The sequence below is a fragment of the Leopardus geoffroyi genome, chromosome C1 (assembly GCF_018350155.1).
Source record: "Leopardus geoffroyi isolate Oge1 chromosome C1, O.geoffroyi_Oge1_pat1.0, whole genome shotgun sequence".
NCBI classification, from domain to species: Eukaryota; Metazoa; Chordata; class Mammalia; order Carnivora; family Felidae; genus Leopardus; species Leopardus geoffroyi.
In genome coordinates, this window is record NC_059328.1 from 177603452 (window position 1) to 177622742 (window position 19291).

Sequence of the window (19291 nt, forward strand, 5' to 3'; positions counted from 1 at the left end):
GGGTAAGGCTGGAACGGGAATGAGACTTCCTGTTGCTCTTCCTCCTCAAAATACAAACAAAAAGAAGGAAGGAATGAACCTACTTGGATTCTCTAAAACAAACAAAAAATGCTGCTTCCTCTTTGTATGCCAGGAGGCTCTTGGAATAAATGTTTTCAGGTATAGGAGCACCAATGTAGTGAACTAGATTATGCTGTGGACCTCGAAGGGTCCACTTGTCCCAGGCATTTGTGAAGGAGGGTTTAAGTGGATAAAGTGGATTAGGTTTTTTCAGCCTTCAGTTATTCTCAGCCTTGTTATATATGGTGTTTTATGAAGATGTCCAAATTATTTAATTAGGCTGTGATATGACCCATCATAATCCCTAATCCATGATACTACATAGAGAAGATTCTTACATGATTTTTTCCCCTGATTATTAATCAGTCTGCATTTTTGTCTGCCCTGAAGACATGGGACATTTAAAAATCTTTCTTTCACCTAAATTTCCCGTATGATCTTTTTAGTCAAAAAAAATCTATAAATGCCTGCTGTTTCTTGTGTAATTTTGCTCACCATTAATGTTTGTCTGAAGTTGATCGAACAGTACCTTGCTCTTTGTAAGTCTTTCTTCTCTGTTGTTGGTCTAAAATGTACAGCTAGCTACACTTAAGCCTTCTTAAGTAGAAAAGTATGGCATGTCTGACCCTAAAATTTGAAGTTGCTATGACTGAAAGAGAGCAACCACGCGTGTTTGTGTGTGTCTGTGTGGTAATCATTAAATCTATTTCTGTGAGAAATTAAAAAGGAGAAATAGGCACTGACAAGATTTGAGAAACAGTGACCTTTTTTGCTTTCCTTTATCTTCTAGTAACTGAAGATTTTAATTAGTTAATAACTTAAGTAATTTGATTTAGTTTAAAGTTTCAACCTAGAATCATTCTTTTCCCCCAAACAATTGTGAATATTTTTTTCTTGTTTGGTTGCTTTTGCTTTGGGAGGCTGTGTCCTACTGCTTTTGTTTCTCAAATCTTTGACCCCTTTGTTGTCACTAAACAAAGCCAAGCATTGTATAGATGGTTCCCAGACCCACAGGGTCCCCAAGGCATATTCAGTGGGTCCAATTTGAAAAGAGTCTTAGAATATTAAGGACTTGGAAGGTCCTTTAACTTTGTCCAGGTAGTGTTTACATTCTCTGAGCTGTGTAGACTCACCATGGTGCATGGGATACTTGTCTTCAGCAGGAGTGTATGAGTGACTTCTCTCCTCAACTAATAGCATCTTTAAAATCACAGTCATATGGGGTGCCTGGGTGGCGCAGTCGGTTAAGCGTCCGACTTCAGCCAGGTCACGATCTCACGGTCCGTGAGTTCGAGCCCCGCGTCAGGCTCTGGGCTGATGGCTCAGAGCCTGGAGCCTGTTTCCAATTCTGTGTCTCCCTCTCTCTCTGCCCTTCCCCCGTTCATGCTCTGTCTCTCTCTGTCCCCAAAAAAATAAATAAACTGTGTCTCCCTCTCTCTCTGCCCCTCCCCCGTTCATGCTCTGTCTCTCTCTGTCCCCCAAAAAATAAATAAACGTTGAAAAAAAAATAAATAAAAATAAAATAAAATAAAATCACAGTCATTTGGACTGGGCACGTATGGGCAGGAGGCGAGGCCACCCAGGCCTCCCTTCCTCCCCTCTGGCCCCCTGGGGTGGTGGGGGGGGTGGGTGAAATATTAAAAAAAAAATAACAGGCATTTATTCCCAGAGAGGTACTCAGGCCTTATGAGTGAGTGGTGTTCCTAGATGTCATGGTTTAATCAATTAATTTGAATATTGAATATTAATTTGAATAATTGAATATTGACTCAGTACAGAGTATGAGTGTGCATTCTGTTTTCAAAAAAATTGTTAGGCTCTTCTCACATGCTAAGAAAAGAAGTTTCTTCTCTGTCTCTGCCTTTTGTCTAAGGTGTATATTTTCATGATAAAATCCTGGAAGATTTACTACTAATTTTGGTAATTACATGAAACTTACCCTTGTATTTCCTGAGCATTTTTAGTTGTGTTTCCTTTTTTCCTGAGCATTACTAGTTACTTATTACTTAAAAGCCTACAGCTCAGTTAACCTTAATTTTCTGGCTTTTATGTACAGAAAACATCTTCCTTTTCTTATTTAATGATGTGATGGAAGAAAAAGGCTCTTGTGGTCACATTGCTGCCCCCAAGAGTCTACTGGGATTCCATTCATTAATTTGTGGTCATTTACCTCTTTTGGGTTTTGATTCTGTCCATTAAATGTATTATCTTCACTACTTTTGTAAGATCCTAATAGCTGTAGCGAGATTATGCTCACTGTTCAAGTAGAACAGATATGTTTCTTTTGATGAGAATTTGGGGAGCCCAGTCAGGTGGTGGTGATTGAGATTTGGGGGCTTGAAAGTGTGATGATGACAGTTGTAAACATTTCACTGGAATTCTGTCATACAGTCAATAGTTGACAAAGAGATTATGTTTCTATGAATTGATAGTCTTTCATGTATTCCTTATAGGATCATAAGGAGGGATCTGCCTGTGGCTCTTATGTATGCACATGTTTTTTTTTTCAATACTCTGACTGTCTTATTGTTTGTTTTTAGGAGTCTGAACCACCATAAAGATGGTAAATACCCTAATGTAGCCCAAAGTGGATTTTCCACAACTTTTTAATTTAGATTCATAATGAAGAAAAATATCATACCAGAAAACAGTTTTTTAAAATAGCATGTCCAGGGGCATCTGAGTGGCTCAGTCTGTTAAGTGCCGAACTTCAGCTCAGGTCATGATCTCACAGTTTGTGAGTTCAAGCCCTGCTTCAGGTTCTGTACTGACAGCTCAGAGCCTGGAGCCTGCTTCAGATTCTGTGTCTCCCTCTCTTTCTGTCCCTTCTCCACTCTCACTCTGTCTCTCTCTCTTTCAAAAATAAATAAATATTCGAAGAAAAATATTGTAAAAAATAATAAAATAACATGTCCACTTTTGAAGTACTTAGCATTTTAACAGTTACACAGTTTGGGTCCAGTTTTTCAGGGGATAAACTAACAGTCTAACCACACACACACACACACACACACACACACACACACACACAGAAGTGATTTCTGGTTTTGATCTTGGATTTTGTTCTTCTCTGGAAAGTAGCTTTCTCAGGCAAATAGGATAATGCTGACTATTTCCACTAAAAGAGGTAAATTTCTTTTGATGTGAAATCACATGACTTTGGAATTTACAGCAAGTATATTTATTTCTAGGCTAATTTATGTAAAGGTGATAACTAGACTTCTTTAACTAGAAATATAAATGTATCTTAAGGATACGTTTATGCTGCTGAGTGTTTTAACAGCTGTGAGTAGAGCTGAGATCAAAATACATTGCAATTAATCATTTGTAAATTTGTAAATCATTGCTATCCAGTATTAGGCCATCACCTATGTTATTTGATTTAAATTTGTTTAAATTTTAAGGGATACCAAAATCTACTCAATCAACTCTGACTTTGCCCTAAAATTCTTGCACTCAAGGTCAGTTTTGCCACTCAAATGTCATTTGGAAGGGGTTATAGATTAACCATGCTTAGCCATTAATTACTACTTAATAGTAGCTAAGTATCCCAACGAGCTAGCCAGTCAGCTTGGGAAAGAAGCAAACAGCAAGAGGAAGAAAGCACAGGTTTTCCTGGTGCAAGAAGACCAAGAACAGAGAACAAGACGCTGGGCTACCAGCTGAGGACACGTGAGACATAGGACGTGAAGTTTTGTCATTGGAGGAACAGCAATCAGCATTATAAGAAGGAGGAAACACTACTGTCGGGGTGCTCGGGGAAGGCTTCACAGAGGAGGCGGAACTCGAGCCTGCCATTGAAGGATTTAGAGAAGATCGTGTTTATTTACTTAAGTTTCACTGCTTCTCCTCTCCCTTGTTCTACCATTATATTAGCTAAGTCTAGATCTGCTGGCTGTCAAATCCTATTCTCACCCTCCGTGGCAGGGTGCTCATTTCTGCAGGCTGCTTCTCCCAGGACCTGGTCTCCTGGCTTCTGTGTGGGTTCAGCCCATCCAGTAGTTCTCAACCAGCAGACATAGGAGGAATGCTTTCAGGACTCCTGGTGCTCAGGCTGCACTCAGATCTGTTACTTACAGCTCCCTAGGGTGAACCCAGGCATTCACACTTCTTCAAGTTCCCTGGTTGGTTTCGGTTGATTTCATCCTGTGACCAAGATTGCTAGCCACCAAGCTGGTGAGAGGCACAAGTGGAGGACTAGAGGGAGGGAGGGAGGGAGGAAGGGAAAAAATCCAGGGCATTTCCTTCTTTTTAGCTCCTACAGTGTCTTCTGTGAGTTTTGGCAACTGTTTTCTTCAGTCCTTTCAGGTGGATCTTTCCCAGCTTTGGGGACTTTCCTCAGAGGCAGATCAGTGCTCAGCCACTGTGGCTCTCCACACAGCCCTCTTCAGTCTCTACCCTGCCCCCCAGACTCTCAGTCTTTTTCCTCAGCTCTGAAGACCCCTGTGCCCTGTCAGGCAGCGTCTCTCAGAGCTGCTGTACCTCCCTGTGGCCCACCACCATGGGTGGCCCTGACCCCTGCTAACATGCCCATTCCCGTCAGCCTTCCACCATGGGCCTGCCAGAGGCTGCCTGAGTTCCCTCACCATACTGGGCTTCTCAACACTTCCTTGCAGTTCTTGGTGAAAATGCAAAAAGAGTGTGGACCTTAAGCAACTTCTTTCTCTTCTCATTTTTTTAATGTTCATATGTTTTTGAGAGAGAGAGAGAGAGAGACCGACCGACCAACGCCACGAGGGAGGGGCAGAGAGAGGGAGACTGAGAATTCGAAGCAGGTTCCCGAATGTCAGTGCGGTGTCTGATGTAGGCTGCAAACGCAGCCACCCAGCTGCCCCTGTCTTCTCATTTTTTAAAGGAGACTTAATTTTCACAGTAAATTTGTAGTTAAGTAATACATTCTCTACAGGAGCAAGTATTTCTCTTATTTAAAGATCAAAACCCTGCATATCTGTTCAGTTTAGCGGAACGGCTATTTAGGGTTAGAGAACTGTAGGTTCATGGGATGTAGGGCCTACCACTGAAAGGACTGGGAGATTCAAGGCCAGGTGGGTGCTGGGATTAGGAATGCAAACTTTATCCTGGAGGCTGTAGGGAATCACTGCAAGGTTCAGAGCAGGGGAGCGTCATAGATTTTTATTTACTTGCAAAGCAGTAGGTAACTTTGAAGCAGGGAACCCACTGAGAGGGTTCTTCAAATAGTCCAAGGGAGAGCTGAAACAGGGAGAAATGATACAGACCTGAACTACAGCAGCACCAACAGAAATTGAGGGAAGGGATGGATTTGGGAGGTAAAATTAACAGAATGGTTTGTATGTGGGAAATAAAGTAGAGTTCCCCATGTTTCCAGTTTGGGTATCCAGTGTCCAGTTTAGTGGTTCCTCTAACTCCAACAGGAAATTCAGGAAGGAGATGCAGATTCGGGGCAATGCAATCTGAATCATAATTGGGCTTGAAATTGGAACATCTATTTGGGAATGTCTAACAGAGAGTTGATTATTCCAAGCCTGAAGCTTAAGCTGTATCTCCAAGTCTCGGATTGGGGATATCGATTTGGGACAGTTGAAGCTGTGAACACAGATAAGATCAGCAAGGAAATTTTGTGGTCAAAGAAGAGAAATGGGCTGAGGAAAGTCAATTACGGTGGTCTCCAAGATTTATTCTTATTGAAATGTCGGTCTATGCTCTATAGCTTAAAGTGTGTATTCTCATGCTTAAGAATATTTTGTGTTGGGGGAGTGTGCGGTATGGTATTCACCGTAACCTTTTTCCATCTTGCTTTAGGAGGAAATGACCTTCTGAGCTCTTCTCCAATCCCATCTCTTGAGCCAGGCACCCTCTATGAGTGTTTATAAGTGGACTTAAAACATAAACAAGGAAGAGAGAAAAATAAAGGGAGAAGGAATGTAAGGAGCAGAAACAGAAAGAAAGAAAAGTAGAGAAAGGAAATGCTGTTCTCTCGAGGGGAGGGGATGGTTTCTTCTTGTCCTTATTCATGAAAGGCACTGCCACATAGTGGTTCCAGACACAGGCTTAGAGTCCCATTGCCTGGTTTCAGAGCCCGGCTTCACCTTTTGGTACTGTGTGGCTATGGACAAGTTATGTAAGTTTTTGCATCTCTGTTTTGTCATCTGTAAATAGGGATACTTTTAGTACCTACATCTTAATTGTTGTTTTTATTTCTTTTAATGAAGACTAATGAGATAAAGTAGGGCAAGTGCTTAGCACAGTGGCTGGCATATATTAGGAGTTCAGTTGATTTTTTGAAATTATTACTTGGTCAATCCTCGGCTATATCATGTTGCTTATACAAGAGCCATTGACTATGACAAAAACGCAGGGGCTTAGCACAGTATCACAAGTGTACAGGTCATTAAGCCTGCAAAGTCCAAATGTTTGTGGTTTTCAAAATTTTCAAAACTAACACTCTTTTCAAAAACATTTTGATCAAACTGAGTTTTTCTCCACCCCCCCCTTCCCCATTTTATGACTATAGATTGTTTATATACTCTCTGGTGCCATTTTTTAGGGTTTGGTAAGTATAAGCTACCATTTCTGTAATAGCTGACATACAGAGTGATTATAATTGTAACTGTCATTATTTATATGTGATAGATTTCTATTTTTTCTATTTCTCTCCCACTTACCTTCAAAGACATTGATATCCATTTTTATAGGAAAAGCCTTTTAGAGCTATTACAAGCAAGTATAGATTCTCATTATTAAAAAGCTGTGAGGTATAGAATCTCAAAAGTAGAACTTACGATCAAGAGTTGAAAGGGAGTGATTTGCTTTTTATAGTCCCTTGAAAAGAGCAACTCTGCAAAGAAATACATTACCATGTTATAGCTACCAGGCTGACTTGTTAATAACAGCATTACTGATAATTGAGCCATTCATAGTTCAGAACAAAGGCCATTATGGCAAGGTAGTGTAAGTGAATCCAGGACTTTTATTTATTGGTGTCATATTTGGTTTATTTTCTCTTCTACCTCTGGTGGCTGGCTTGACCCAGGTGCTCACTGAGTTAAAGAGAACAGAACTCACTCTGTATGAGCTGTAACTTGTGGTTGTGGACAGCCTCCTGCCCCTGCAATCTCACAGGCTGAGGTGATGTCTGTCAGGGTGTGCACCAGCAAGAGTAAACACCACTCCTGCAAATTCATTACCTAGACCACACTGTGGGACCAGTTCTGCAGCCCCTGGGGTGCTCAAGTGAGACATTTTCTGTGGAATGAAAATTGCATTTTAAGGTATAGCCTTACCTGGAAAAACTTAAACACATGCAGAAAGACATGTACATGGACACTTACTTGCTTATGCAGCTTTCTAACAGTGGAAAAGAGAGTCTAAATATCTATCAGCTGGAGAATAAATATGTTCAATATGGTATAGTCGTAAGATAGAAGCCTATGCAAAAGGTAAAAGGAATGGACTAGATCAATATGCCAACATGGAAAGCTCTCAAAAATATGTTGAATGGGGGGGTTGTGCCTGGGTGGCTCAGTTAGTTAAGCGTCCGACTTCGGCTCAGTTCAAGATTTCACAGTTTGTGAACCCCCACATAGGGTTCTATGCTGACAGCTCAGAGCCTGGAGCCTGCTTCAGATTCTGTGTCTCCCTCTCTCTCAGCCCCTCCCCGGCTCTCTCTTTTTCTTTCTTTCTCTCTAAAAAATAAATAAACATTAAATAAAATCTTTAAGAAATATATTGAATGGGGAAAAAGCAAGTTTCAGAATGATACATAGTTTGGTACATTTATGCATATCTTCACAATGCATTTTATTTTATTTATTTTTTGATTTTTTTTTAATGTCTATTTATTTCTGAGACAGAGACAGAGCATGAGTGGGGGAGGGGCAGAGAGAGAGGGAGATACAGAATCCAAAGCAGGCTCCAGGCTCTGAGCTGTCAGCACAGAGCCCGACGCAGGGCTCGAACTCACAGACCGTGAGATCATGACCTGAACCAAAGTCGGACGCTTAACAGACTGAGCCACCCAGGCGCCCCTTCACAATGCATTTTAAAAGCTACACATATTTTAAGGCCGCCTTGGTGGCTCAGTCGGTTAAGCGTCTGACTTCATGAAGCTCAGGTCAGGATCTCACCATTCATGAGTTCAACCCAGATTCGGGCTCTATGCTAACAGCTCAGAGCCTGCAGCCTGCTTCAGATTGTGTGTGTGTGTGTGTGTGTGTGTGTGTGTGTGTGTGTGTCTGCCCCTCCTCCACTGGCATGGTGTCTCTCTCTCTCTCTCTTTCAAAAATGAATAAACATTAAAAAAATTTAAAAGAAATAAAAGCTACACATTTTTATGGGTATATCTATATCAAAAGTCATTTAAATTTGGAGAGGAAAATATATTTCAAATTCCTATTAGCCCTGGACAGGATGTAGAAAGGAGGTGACTGGGATGGGGAACAAAGAGGACAAGAAGAACCTCCACTTTATCCATAATATTTAATTTTTAAAGAAAATATGGAAAAATACTCATAATTTTCCATTCTTGGTGCTAGATATATACCTTGCAGGTTTTTTCTGGATTTTCTGTTGGAAAATAGCTGAAAGCTTGTCTACTTATAGTGAACCATTATAATTATACTTATATAGAATTGTGTGTTAGTGTAACTGTATATATTTTATAGACACCTATTATATACCAATATGTCAAACATTGAGAATTTGTGCCCCTGATATGTACATTGCCCATGTGTTTACTCCTAAGTAGCATATATATAAATGACTAAAAGTGTATTTTATATAAGTATCATGGCCTCAGGTCTTTCAAATGAGATCAGATGCAAATTTATACTATCTTATTTGGGAATTAATATCAAACTGCCCAACAACCATGTTTTGGGTAGCAAGTACATTTCTTTATATACAAAAAGAAATTAAGGTACCAAAAAGACAAGTGAAATCCCAAAGACCATAAAGTTTATTACAGGCAGTAAGCCCAAGTATGAGTGTTTAATTATTTTGAGTCATACAGTGCCCATTTACTGCCTTTTTTTGTGTGCAGTCAAAAATCTAAGTAATCTGACTAATTATATTTCTACTTCTCCATGGAAATATTTACCAGACTGCAATTATATAATTGTGTAGGATACTTTCAAGAGTGGATAAGAAAAGAAATTTTCTTAGAAGTTTACTACGAAGCATACCTCTCCAAAGCCTTTCCAACTGGAAGGAAGAATACTGCTCCGTTCTTATTGCTGAAGTAGTAAGCGTCTTTTCTTCACCTTTTCTCTGCTGAAAATAGCATCTCTGAATAGTAATCTATAAGCAGACAAACAGTAATTTGTTAACTTTTCCTGAAAAATATAATCCACAGATTGAAGCTCAGACATTTTCAAAAAGAGTAAATGTTATTACATTTGTCTAGGTACTGTATCTTTGAACCATGCCGCGGTGTTCTGAAGTTGACCACTGGGTACCGTGAGGAATCCTCATGGATGAAGTGTTGGCCATAGTCCTTGGCTGTGACTGTGGAATGTTGGCCAGACATTTCATTCCATTTAGAAGAATGAGAAAGAGAAGGGAGCAAATTGGTCTAGCCTTGGCTTCAGTCACCTTTTCAAGCCCTGGTAGAATTGTGGGGTAGTCTGGTAGCTATCCTGTTTCCTTTTGTTCTTCTTTTTGCCAGTCTACCTATAGGGAGTGTGTGCGTGTGCATGACCTAGATTCAGATCTCACACTTACCGTATGTCTGACCTTGGTTAAGCAGCAATTTAGCTTTGTTAAGCCTTTTAGGTTCCTCATTTATAAAATGGGGTTAATAATTGTACTTAGCTTCATAGCATTGTGATTAAGATTAAATGACATAATGGATAGCAATGCTAAGTGCTCAACTATAAACAGTAGGTCGTATTGTTACTGTTATTATTAATTGACTCCTTCAACAAGTATTTATTAAGCACATACTAGATGACAGAGACTTTCCTAGACCCTGGAGCTATATCAAGTGTGTAGTAAGATAAACACAGGCTCCTCATGGAAGGAACTAGCATACGGTTGGGGTAGACAATAAGCAGTAAACATTATTTTATTTCTGAGGATAATGAGTAATATATAGCAAAAATAACACAGGATGAGGGTTCACAGAGTGACTGAGTAGAGGAGACTGTCTTAGCTTGAGTGGGCTAGGAGAAGTGACTTTCTCTGAAGAAGTGACATTTGAGTAGAGTCCTGAATAGAGACCACCCAGTGAAGATTTGGGGCACCGAGGAAACCACAAGTGTGAATGGCCTAATGTGAGAGTGAGGACTAATGGGCAGTCAGCAAGGTGGACAGCGATCCTGCAGGGCCTTGAGGACCACATTAAAGGATAGCATGTGACACATCTAAGAGAAGTGGGAGCCATTGGCGAGTTTGAGCAAGTGGTGATATGAACAGATTTCTGCTTTTGTGTTTTTTAAAAATACCCATATGAGTGGTAAATTTATCATCATTATTTACCTTGTTCTACTTTAGAAGGGTCCCAATTTACTTCAGTCTCTGAGTTACAGAGAAATTATAGGTTGTTTTCTTCTTGAGTCATAAACTGGTAATCCGTGCACTACCTTTGTTGATTTAATGCCTTCCACCAATCCAGATGAAGGTTTTGAGTTTTTGTGGGGTTTTCTTTTTCTTCTCTTTTTTTTCTTTCTTTTTTTTTTTTTTTAGCAACTTCACAATTCAGAATAGCCATGCAATCTAGAGGATAAACAAAAAATAAACATTAAACATTTAAAAATCTCCAACTTTAACAAAAATATAATTATAGGATGATACTACAAAAATAATAATAGCTGGTATGCTACCATTTGAGTGCTTATTATGGAAAAGTGCTTACGAAGGCATGTGCTAAATACTCTATGCCACACCCTCATTTAACTCTTTTAGTGGCCTTGTGAGTTAAGCATTGGTATGTCTATTTCAAAGAAGAAAGGTTCAGAGTAGTTAAATAAGTTGCCCGTGGTGACACAGTTAGTAAACAGCAGAGGTAAGATTCAAACCCAAGCCATTCAGATCCCAAAGCTCATGATCTCAGCTACTTTATAGATTCATGGGCACAGACTTAGAGTGGCAAGTATTGCCCCTTTATGCAACCCAGTCTTACCTCTCAGTCTTCTTCTTTTCTGTTGTGGATGACCAGTGTCAGTACAATTTTTTCACCTGTTTCAAGTACCTTCCTTTATCTTCCTGGTAAGACCTCCATTCCTCTAAAATGCCCCATTCTCTCAAATTATTCCTTTTACCCCCGATGAAATTCACATTTCTCCAGATTAGCTGCCTTTCAGTAGTGTGAGGATGAGAGTAATATAAAACTCACACTGAATATAAGTGGAAAAAACTAATGTTTCTCATGATGGCTGTGTATCATATAGAGTTAATTCACAATTAAATATTATGTTCACTCAATGTTTTTTTAAAAGAAAGCTTTATTAAAGACCAGATCCTGTTCTAGGATACAATGTTGAACAAGATAGACACAGCACCTCTATCATGGGGGTTCACATAGTGTGGAAGACCATATAACAAACAAAAGTGTTGGGTGCTACAGAAATGTTAACTTAGGCACCTAAGACATTGGGAATGGGAAAAGAATAAAGCAAATAAAACTGAAAGTTCTTTTGGGCAGGATTTACTGTAGCTGGAGCAAGGGAGAAGTTATTTTGTGAGCTAGATACCACATAGGTGGTGGTGCCACCCGCCAAGGAAGGGAACCCAGGGAGGCGGGGAGAGGATACTGGAGTATGGACCTTGTGTGAAGCCTCTGAGACAGTGGAGATGCCCACTGTTGTATTTGTAAGTCTAGATCTTGGAAGAGAGGAGGAGGCTGGAGAGAGGTCTTTGGGGGAACACTGACTGGCATGTAAGTAGGACAACTAGCTCCATCCCATGATTTCAGTTTTCTGTAACCATCTTCCTTCTCTACTTCCCTTCAGCTAGTAGATCCATTTTGGGAAACCATTTACCCCAAATAAGGAACGTGTTACTATCAGTGTTACTTCTGGAAGCAGTGCCAACCATAGAGCAGGACTATTGAAAAGAGGCAAACTCAGTGCTTCTAAGATGGGGATGAAAATTATATCCTAAAGTCAGAACCTGAAGTCTTGATGATTATTTCTCTAATGTTCTCTTGATGTTATTCACTCATAACTCAAGGCCTTCATCCTAGAGTGAGCCACTATTCACCCTTAGGAATGGTGGCCCCTGCATTTCCATGGGACTGGAGAAACATAGTACTGGAGGGAATATGATGCCCCAAATAGCCTAATGGCTTAGGTGTGATTTTTTGTGCTTAGGGCTTACTTGATAAGTGCAATTTAAACTAAGAAAGCAAACCAAGACCAGCAAACAAATCAATTACTATTTTTTAATACACATGCCTGAAGGTAAAATTATTTTTTATTGCCTTAACTGAGGAATGCCACTGATAACTGGAATATACTTTATTCCACAGATTCTTGTATCTTTTAGAGGGAACCATTTTATTCTCAGTTTCCTAATTAGACTACATTAGAAAATCATTATTTCCATTTCTAATTTCTAGATCACCAATAAAAATAAATGGAAATAATATTGTAGGCTTTACAATTTATACAGTTTTCATAAATATTTTTATTGTTATAGCCACTTGACAAAACAGTTAAGTTTTGTTATATTCATTTTACAGTGGCTTGATGAGAGCCGGATAACCTCCATTGGTGGAAAAGACATGTTGACTCCCTGGGGGCCTGGGGTGGAGCACCTGAGAACCTGCAGCCAGGGTTCATGGAGCCCCAGGGTAGGTTCCTAATTGTGTCAGAGAACATGGGTATTAAGAACAGAGAACATGATGGGATTAGTACCCTTATAAGAAGAGACACTAGAGAGCTTGCTCTGGCTGTTTCTCTCCACCATGGCAGGACACAGTGAGAAGGTGGCCATCTGCAAGTCAGGAAGAGGGTTTTCAGCAGAATCCAACAGTGCTGGCACCCTGTTCTCAGATTTCCATGTTCCAGAACTGTTAGAAAATAGATTTCTCTTGTTTAAGCCACCCATTCTGTAGTATTTTGTTATGATAGCCTGAGGTGACTAAGACCTATGTCCTAACAGAGCAAGGAGAGCCTGAGAAGGATAGAGAGGGTTGGGATTCCCAAAGATTCTAAGAGTCAGAGGATACTGGAGTAGGAGTGATGTGTGGCATAACATTGGGATGACTGTGAGAGTGAGTCAAGCAGTGGTAAACTTCTTTTTCTGCATGTGTACTCCATTCCTGGTGGCATTTACATTGGTTGGATGGGCAGATCCACCATGCATGACTAAGAAGGAACAGATTTGCTATGATTGCCCAAGGTCTGCCCTTCTGAATGGTGGGGTGGGGACTCAGCCCAGGTCTCTGGCTGGTAGATCCCATACTCTTTTCAGTGAATCAGATAATAATGTTGGCATCCATCAAAGTAGATGAAGACTAGTTTCATTATTGCTTGATTACTCTTAACCAAGTTACTCTTAATTATGAATACTCTTTTGTTACTACTAAGTTATTACTATTAAGTTATTCTTAGTTCTATCAACAAGATTTTGTTAGAAATCTAGTATGTTTCAAATGCAAGTAGAATATCGCAGCAAATTTTTGTGAAACAAGATTTTTAAGGTAGAATGGTCATTGGTGTGTGTGTGTGCGCGCGTGTGTGTAAAAGAGTACCCTTTCAATTTCTCTGTTTGCCTCCAATCCTCATGGTCAGGGTGGAGGAGGTCTGCTGACTATGGGAAGGGTGTAGGATTTGACAGCAGAAGACCTCAAGTTGAGTCTTGGTTCTGCGATTTGTTTAGTTTTGTGACTCTGGCAACTTGGTTCACCTTTCAGGGCCTTGATTTCTTCAGCTGCAAAACAGGATTCATGAGAACTCTTGCCCTTCCTATTTCAGAAGATTATTGGCAGGAACAAATGAGATAGTAAGTGGGAAAAATGCTAAAGAATTGGAGAACATTATAGAAATACTAGTATGAAGGGTTAGGCATGGTGAGGGGCCTGCAGTAAGCAGAGGTCTCAAGGCCACTGATGTTGATGGTCTTTTTTCCTTAATGTCACAAAAAAGGGGGAAGAGGAGTGGGTTTGGACACAATCTAATATTCAGTTACAGTTTCCTATTTTGAAAAAGAATGGAACAAAATTTCTAGTCATAAAAATGTATTAATTGACAAGTTTGGGGCAGGAGTTTACTGAAATTGTATTTTTTTGTTCTTTCTTGAAAAACTCATAACCTAATTTTCACTTCAGGGAAAGTGTTTAGCATTGTGAGTTGGGATTACATTGAATTAAGTCTGAAAGCTAGTGAAAGTTCAAGAAAGAGAGAAAGAGAGGGAGATAGCTCAAATTCAGTGTTGGTAGGTAGAGTAGTTGACTCTTCACAGTGGGTTCTGTGGAGCTACTTTAGGGATCAAGGAAAGGAAAAGATCCGGGCAATTTTCAACCCCCTGGTGGGCTAAGCCCATCTCAGAGACCTCCCAGGCGGGTCTAGAGACCTGAAGTGTTGATGAACACAGCCTGAGTCGGTGGTTGGACCTACACAAGATGGAGACTCTTAGCCCCTGTCTTTGCTCTCCCCTTACAATCCTGTTAGGGGTGTGTGTGTGGGGGGGGGTGCCCCTCCCTAATTTCTGTTCCTTACCCAGCCCAAGCCAGATAGTCAATTTCTGATTATTTGGTTTCAAAGTCTGTCTGCTTGGGGACAGAAATCCTGGCTCACCTTGTGTCCTGCCTTAGCATTGACACCTGAACTTTCTGGGGCTACCTCAGGAGAAATAGGTTTTTGACCCATTTTATCTCATAACAAAATTTTCCTCTTAACTTTTCTTTTTTGATCCAGGATATTGGGCAGCTGTTGACTGGCATTTGCTTTACTACTTTCCTCTTATGCCATTCCTCTTAATGATTCATCAAAGTTTAAAATGTTAACTGTCTTCTAAAGTCAACTCAAACATATATCCAACTTCCTTGATCCAAACGCATAGCTGTTACCATAGGCATATTCACATTAGCGTCACCAGGCCCTGTCGCTACTGGTCCAATCCACAGGCGTTTCTTCAGGCCCTTGTCTAGGTTCTGACTTCACGTAGGAACCCTGGAGTAGCAACACAGCACATTGTTGTTATCTACCAAAAGAGCCAAAGGGCAAGGGAGAAGGGACCTTGACTTTCACTGGCTAATGGATTTTGAGGCCCCCATTCTGCCTGTCTGGACCTCTATTTCCTTGTCTTTGTAAGACGGTTGGACTTAATGGCTGTGGCTTCTTTGAGTTCTGACTCTAATGATCTAACTTTCTACTGTGGTTGGTTTTAGTATGTGAAAAACCACACATCAGACCTCACTGCTCCCTGCCCACCCCTGCAAGGACTCAGACTCTGAATGGGTTTTGCTGAGAAATCAGAAATGTGCACACTGCCATTCATGCAAATTCATCCAGGCGATGCCATGACAACAGACTGTCTGGTCAGAGATGGGCAATGTGATTTATGATAGTGGATCTGTATAGAGGATTTTCTTTCTGGAAGGCCAGTAGATTTGAATGGAAGTTAGAACTATAAAACTTGCACATTTATCCATGTACTGGCTCAGAATTTGTAAAAGACTTGGCTGCCCTTGCTGAGATGTTTGCATTTTATTTTATTTGCATTTTATTTAATGCTAGTGAAGGCAGTCATGACCATTCCTGAGAAAAGTCTACTGCCAGTATGTCTGTGCCCTGGATGACATCACTTCAGACAAGGTGCAGCCTAGGCCCCACCATGCTGCCTGTTGTAAAAACGTATTAATTAGCACTGTTTGTCAAAGCCTTTCACTCTACATCAACCACTGGAAAAGTAAATAGCAGTCCCCTAGATAACATAAATGAATAAATATAGTTGGATTGGGTTGTACAAACTGCTAACAATTCTTTTCTAAGGGTGCAGCCTCATGCTGACTTCAGAAGCCCAGGGCAGCTACCACTGGCATCATACATTTTATTTCTGATCCACGGAATAAATAGCTCTTGAGTAAAACACGGCATTCTTTACTAAATTTTGTTGGAATTCTAAGTAACCTTGGAGATCGTTTTTGTGGCCTGAATTGTGTCCCCTCCCCCAAATTCATATACTGAACTCCTAACCTCTAATACCTCAGAATGTGACTGCATTTGGAGACAGGGTCTTTAAAGAGGTAGTTAAGTTGAGGGGCACCTGGGTGGCTCAGTCAGTTAAGTGTCTGACTTTGACTTGGGTTATGATCATGTGGTTTGTGGGTTTGAGCCCCATGTTGGGCTCTCTGCTGTCAGCGTGGGGCCTGCTTCGGATCCTCTGTCCCCCTCGCTCTCTGCCTTCCCACACTTGGGCTATCTCTCTCTTTCTCAAAAATAAACATTTAAAAAAATTTAAAGGGTAGTTGAAATGAAGTCGTTAGCGTAGACCAGTGTCTAATATAATGGGTGTCCTTATGAGAAAAGGAGATTGGGACACAGGCACACATTGAAGAAAGACCATGTGAGGACACAAGGAGAAGACAGCCATCTACAAGCCAAGGAAAGAGGCCTTAGAAGAAACTAATACTGCTGATACCTTGATCTTAGATTTCTAGCCTCCAGAATTGTGAGAAAATCAATTCTGCTGTTTAAGTCACCCAGTCTGAGGTATTCGTTATGGTAGAGCTAGCAAACTAATACCATCACATAGGCTTAGCTTGAGCCCAGTTTAGATTTCTTTCCCCCTAATCCTCGGCAGATGGTTACTTAGTCTTTGGCCACTTCTAGTGATGTGGAACTTGCTACCTCACAAGGTAGCTAAGATCTTGTCTCACTTAGGACTCTTTCACTTGAGGAAGCAGAAAACCTTACTCAAAGGGGCTTAAGGAAAACAAGGAATGTATTGTCCAACTGCAAAGTCTAGCTAGCAGATACCTGTAGCGGTAGCTTTAATCGGAGCTCATATGATGCAGTCAGAACCTGGGTTTCTTCGTCTACCAGCTCTGCCTTCTACTGGGTAGGCTTCCTATGCCTATGCTGAAGTCCCAGGCCGGTCAAGGATCAGATCCAGCTGAAAAGAGAGAATGCTTTATTTTCTTAGTTTCTGCTTAGCAGCTAAAACAATTTCTATTGTACTGACAGCTCACAGGTCTGACTTAGGGTTAACATAGCCCCTTCCCTCCTCAGCAGAAAAGGCCTTTATGAACGTCCCTCATACAGCTTTGTCTCTCCAGTTCTCTCATGGATTTTCCACAGGGCATCTTATCCCAGACTCCCCACTATTCTTTCCCCTCCTTATTCTGGCTCCTTTCTTTTTTGCCAGTGATCTCTTTAATTGTTCCCACTTCTTCCTGTGGTTTGGCCAAAGTCAAGAACAGTGAGACTATTATCTCCTTTTGGTTTGGTCATGATACTCCTTCAGCCTGAATTTTGATGAACTTGTTTAACTCCCTCAAATTTAGCTTAGGGTCAACTAAAACTCTTGAGGCCTTTTTCAAATTAATTGCTATACTAAATGTCAATGATTCTTGTTTGGAAATGATAGAATTTGTATTTTATATATACCTCAGGTCATCTCATGGAAAATTTTTAAACAAAAACTTATATGGTGTGTGTGTGTGTGTGTGTGTGTGTGTGTGTGTGTGTGTGTGTGTTTGGTCATCTAACTTTTACCCAAATGGAAACTAGAACAAAACAGCATATTGTGTCTTCCAAGTAGTTGGGTTCCATTAATTAAGGTTCTGTTTTGTTTTGAACATCCTTATTTTTCTACCTAAGATACACACAACCTTAAGAAAAAGTAGACAGATAAACTAAAGGGACAATAGAGAGGAGTAAATATGGCCAGGAACCAGCACAGTGAGCCAGCTGATGATTGCCATAATTATACTCTTAGCTTATCAATCACTGAGAGAGGAAATATTTGAAGGCAGCTAAATAAAGAATGACTTAACACCAACAGAGGCTCAGACTTCACTTTTTCTAGCAGAAAAAAAAAGGAAGTATTGGTAGCTGTACAAACCATAGGTAAATGAATAGTCTTTTTCCTTCAATCACTCTTCGGACATACAATATGGTTCTTATGCTCTGTTCTACAAGGATGGGTCCGTAGCCAGCTACGCCTGTTTAATGAAAGGAGCTTGGTGACTTGGTGTCTCTATTGATGATCCCCTTGGCTGTGCTGTGTTCGGTACGGGAGCGCCACTGATTCTTTGAGCTTTGTGGCATGTATGCTAACTCTTAGTCCTCTAGTGAGATGGGCCTGTGGGTACCCAAGAACCCTGTTATCTGCTAGTGCACATGTGTTGAAGATTCACTGCATGATGCTTCAGGAGGCCCTCAGATAAGCAAACAACAGACAGCTGTTCATTGAACTATTGCTTGTTCACAGAAATGACTTAATATTATCTTCAACCATAGCCTATTAACATTAATCACAAATGGTGACAAATATGGACATCCATTTTTTTTTTTCCAACGTTTATTTATTTTTGGGACAGAGAGAGACAGAGCATGAACAGGGGAGGGGCAGAGAGAGAGGGAGACACAGAATCGGAAACAGGCTCCAGGCTCTGAGCCATCAGCCCAGAGCCCGATACGGGGCTCGAACTCACAGACCGCGAGATCGTGACCTGGCTGAAGTCGGACGCTTAACCGACTGTGCCACCCAGGCGCCCCGGACATCCATTTTTTTAATCATCCTAGTTCCAGGTTTTTTTTATAAATCAAATAATTCTTTCACATACCTGTCTCTTATATACACACACACACACATAAAATTATAAGCATAATATATTTCATAGTTCATATCTTGTTCATCACTGTATCCCTGGCACTTAGCACAGTGTGTTCAGTAAATATTTGTTGAGTGATGTTCTGTTTAAAGTATTTATATTTTCCCTCTAGTTATTGAATATTTATTGAGTGCCTACTGTGTGCCAAGCACTGGGGATAAAACCTAGCCAATATTACATGAAATTGATCTCACCCCGCATGAAGCATACAGCCAGGTTGTTGACACACAGGTACAACTGAGATAAGGATTATGAGGAGAGGCACATGATAACAGCTGTGATCACATATAAAGGAATTGAGTGAGATCGGAAGGAAGGGTAGGACATCAGGTCATACTGAGGGATAGGTTGGGACAGTAGCCCAGTGGGTCCATTTGGCATTTGTGTGGCTGGAGGACAGAGAGCTAAGCAGAACATTGTACCAGATAGGCTGCAGAGAAACATGTTTTATAAGAGAATCTTGTTTCTATC

At 40.6% G+C, this 19291-nt stretch overlaps 1 protein-coding gene across 3 annotated transcripts in view; it reads left to right on the forward strand.

Annotated features, from left to right (window-relative positions):
• Window positions 1-19291, forward strand: part of MFSD6 (major facilitator superfamily domain containing 6) — a 78582-nt gene that overhangs the window by 28082 nt on the left and 31209 nt on the right. The window lies entirely within an intron of this gene.